The sequence below is a fragment of the Haplochromis burtoni genome, unplaced genomic scaffold (assembly GCF_018398535.1).
Source record: "Haplochromis burtoni strain Fernald_Lab_line unplaced genomic scaffold, NCSU_Asbu1 Contig_786, whole genome shotgun sequence".
Classification (NCBI taxonomy): domain Eukaryota; kingdom Metazoa; phylum Chordata; class Actinopteri; order Cichliformes; family Cichlidae; genus Haplochromis; species Haplochromis burtoni.
Genome location: NW_024583147.1, coordinates 105,421 through 109,768, shown reverse-complemented (window position 1 = coordinate 109,768; position 4,348 = coordinate 105,421). Strand labels below are relative to the sequence as shown.

The window sequence follows — 4,348 nt, the reverse complement described above, 5'->3', positions numbered from 1 at the left end:
ATGCGAACCAAGCTCTTGCAACGGTTGTATAGGGATCGAATGATTTCCAATTTTTAAAAATGAAATTAATTTTAAAAATTTCATTTTTCTAAAATGAAAGTTTAAGTTTTTCAAGCTTTTTTTCTTTTATAAATATTTTTAGATGCACTAATATTTGTATTATTTTGAATGATCACGTTGCCATGGAATAGTAGACTTATGGACTGCTATTGTACATAGTGGGGTTAAACAGAGGGGTATTGGTGTGAATGAGCTTTCTGGTCCTACAAAGCTTCAGGCCAAACTTTAATGCTTCAGCAAACACTAGCTATGTGCTCTGCTTTTTTCTTATGTATACACACATGCCATTTGCATTATAGGATATGGATTTGGTTTCCTCTGTCTTCTGGTGAGGAGGACAGACGGACAGCAGTAATAGAGACAAACTGAAAGACAGCTCCGTTTGAGCTAACGTGGCATTATTACACATAAATGGGAAACTGTAATTTAGGCTGCAGTAGCTGCATGAGTTGCTGATCTCATCTCACTGGTCACGTTTGGGTATGCTTGACCTGGTTCTAACTGTGTGTGTGTGTGTGTGTGTGTGTGTGTGTGTGTGTGTGTGTGTGTGTGTGTGTGTCAGTTCATGACATGCCAGGCTGATTAAGGTCTCTCTCACTTCCAATCTCTTAGTCTATCCTTGTCTCTATCCCAGCCAATGCCATATTGGATTTTGCCTGCATGCCAGACCATAGTGAATCCCACCTCCCCCATCCCCGCACGCATGCATACTCACAGACGCACAGAATGTGTGTTTAACCAGTTGAGAGCAAACTGCTAGATTAGATGGCATTGACACATTCTGGATCAGCTGTCATGTGTGCACAGAACCTCTGACAGTGCTGAGGATTGTACTAGTATTTTCACTGCGCAGACAGAATGGTACATGCCAGTTATCCCAATTGTTAGGAAGTCCAAGTGAGTCTTAAAGCTTTTAAGAATAATTAGGAATCCCACATATGAGGTCACCTCTTATGTTATTTTTCTTCTCTTGTGTAGTTCTCTTAACCAAATGTGTCATTTCTTGAAACCAACTATACTTTATTGGGAAGGTTTAGTCTGCTCAGCCTTCCCAAAAAGGACAAGAATCCACTGCTGTGATGACAAGGAGAGAAGGGTTGAAACTGAAGACTGATTCCTCCCTTGGTCTCGTACTGAGCTACTATATCATAGTATTTATATGATGAAGTAGCTACGTGGTACACATGCATGTGTCCTGTGCTACATGGCTAAAAAGATAAAATTCTAAACAACAGTTGAAGAGAACTCATTTAATATTTAAGTGACACATAAATATTAGACTTTGTTATTTATTGAGGATAATGGTCTATTAATAAAAGTCAAAGTATGCAGACATTTAGGATTACCAGTTAATTTGAAGGTGAAATCCGATGCGGGTTTTGATTTAAAGTGGTGCTCCCCATTATGTTTTTCTCCACAAATATTTAATACATGGTCATGGTTTCACAGCCAGCAGGATTTTTTTGTCCCGGCCTTAGAATGTTTGCATCATGTCTTTGACATCTAAGCAGTAATGACAAATTTCTGACCAAAACTCGTTGCATTTAATGCAGTTTTTTTAGCGCTTAATTTGTCAGTAGCTGAAGAAATGTAATGTCATGTCCACAGCCTGGGCCTCATATTTCACTCTGTCTGTGAGAGATGAGTGTGTGTTCTGCCAGTGTTTCACAGATTATAGTGTTTTGCAGGATTATGTGCTGTCAGCAGCACATGCCATACAGTGCAATCTGTCCAGTTAAGAAGATCCCATAAGTTCGTTTTTTTAAGTGCTCTAGTAAGCCCACCTCAGTCTGTAATCCCAGTCCCAGCCATTGCTCATATAAAGGCTAATCACAGAATTATGTGCCGTCCTGAATGCGGACACATCTCTCACACACACAGACCAAACCATACTGCACTTTGACTGGTGTTATATGAAATTAACAGTAGATGTATAAGTATAACGATACGAGAAATGTTTGTGTCTGCCAGTCTGTCTGTCTCTTTGTTCATTTATGTGTTTAGGAATGTAGTATTTCTATCTAGCTTATAATTAGTTTTGGATCAGGTGACCCTGATTCTGCTCTAGGCTCAGGCTGCCCTTGTTTTACTCTGATTTGTTTATATGTCATGATTGCATGTTATTAACTTGTCTACACCCGCCTATAGTTCGAGTTTTGTCCTGTTAGCTGTTCTTCATCTCTCCGTTTTGTCTTGTTTCTTTTCACCCCTTGAAGTGGTGGTGACCAATGACAGCCCTGCTTGTTTCTGCTGGATTACTCTTCTTGTTTAAAAGGAAGTTGTTCTTCCCCTTGCTTGTTTGCTCAAAGAAGATTGTAGAATAGCATCCATATCTTCTATTTTAAATTCTGTTGAATAGAAGAAGCTACTAAATTCATAATAAAACTACAGACAAGGAAATCTAGGCCCATGTTGCTGCTATTCGGTCTATGTACTGTCCCCCATTCTTTTCGCTATCCTTTTTATATGGGAGGGCAATAGAGCAGAATGCTTCCATTCTTCCTGACATGGGATGTTGACAACACAGTCTTTCCTTTTTTCTTTTCTCCCCGTCTTTTATTTGGCCAGCAGCTGACAGATATTTCGGGCAGTGGGGCAAATGGTGATGGAGGATTGAAGGATAGAGGGAGGAGGGGGCAAATAGTCTACGAATGAGGGTCATAGAAATCTATTCATGACATTGCAGAGGGTGGGGAGTGAGAGAGAAAAGGGGGAATACACCGAGACATGAATAGTGTAAATGCGACAGAGAATCATTAACCAGAGAGAGGACAGTTACCCACAGAGAATGAATGAGAGCAATAAAGAGCTCCATGCGCTCGCTGCTGGCTGAGCTCCAACTGGGAGTTCATTATGTATTGAGCCGCACGAGTGCACGTGATCAGTCCAAGTATGGCTCCTCGCCCAGTCGTACTGAAAAAAATGGATACATACTGGTTTATAAACTGGTTTGATACTGTAAAGATCATATCCTCTGAGGATCATCATAATATCATCATCATATTATCATATTAAACTACTTTCACTGTGTCATACCCAAAAACAGTCAGCGGAGGGGTGGATCACAGACATCATCACAAATATATTTAAAAAGAAGTGAATAGTTTCCCACAACCAGTGATCACTATATTTGTATTGAACAGTGGTCAAACAGGAAGAATTAGAGAACTGGTTTACTGAGTAGAATAAATTAAAGTGACAAAGTAAAGTAGGAGTCATGCAGGCGATCTACTAAAGTGTGCCAGTTTCTGAACAGCAGCGCAATTTAGCAGGTTGCTGACAGCGCAAGTAGTCGAGCTGCAACATGCACGCAGCTTGGTAGTTGTAATCTGACCAAAATATTATAAAATTTCTATGTGAACATGACAATCAACATGCATTAGATGTATGTTCACCCTGTGAGGCTCACTGATGTGTTTAACAGTTTTAAGTCAACAGTAGAACTCTGCAGCTTAAATTTGGTTTGATGATGTGATATTTGATCATTTGTTGATATGTTGAAGCTGGACAGTACAGACACTGATTAATGAAGTAACACCTTTTCTCATTATTTATGTCATGCTGCTGTTGGGTACGGTCATTTCTTTTTGTTTAAATAGAAGACTGTTTAACTTAAATGTCAAACTCACTGGGGATTTATACAAATGACATATATGTGTCAAAGGCTGAACAAAGCCTGTAGGAGGTTAATTAATGATGTCAGGTCACAGACATGTAGGCAAATTATTGAGCTTCTATTTTCCACCAATAAATGGAGCCATTAGGATGTGGGGAACTCCGGGTTTCTGGACATGAATATTTTATGAAGGGTCACTTTGCTCCATTCATTTGCACTCGGTCTGACTGTATTGTTCCCCTTCTATCTGTCACACACAGTGGGGTTAGATTAACTGATGATTATAAAGTGTCCACAGGTGTGAATGTTAGTGTGAATAATTCTGTCTTTCTGTGTTAGCGATTTTGTTTTCTTTTTCCTTTCAACAAATCATCTGAAGTTGATGGTAACGGATGGCCGACCAAAGTTAAATTGATTCAGTCCCACAGGACTGTGCTGGCATTAATTACATTAGCAACTCATTAATCAAATTCAAACTGCCCTCCAGCCTCTGGGTCAACCTGACATCTCACAGGGTCTACTGTAAGGCTGTCAGGCCAACAAGCAGGCAGCTAGCCAATCTGTGTTTGTTTGATATAATATGTGTGTGTTCCTGTCTAGCTATCTTTGTGAGGACCGAAATCTGCATTCTGCTATACTTGTGAGAACCAACAGTCACTTGTGAGGACACAC

The 4,348-nt window shown here is 39.8% G+C and overlaps 1 protein-coding gene across 1 annotated transcript in view; it reads right to left on the bottom strand.

Moving 5' to 3' along the window:
- LOC121812753 overlaps positions 1–4,348 on the bottom strand; it is a 9,978-nt gene that overhangs the window by 3,131 nt on the left and 2,499 nt on the right. The window lies entirely within an intron of this gene.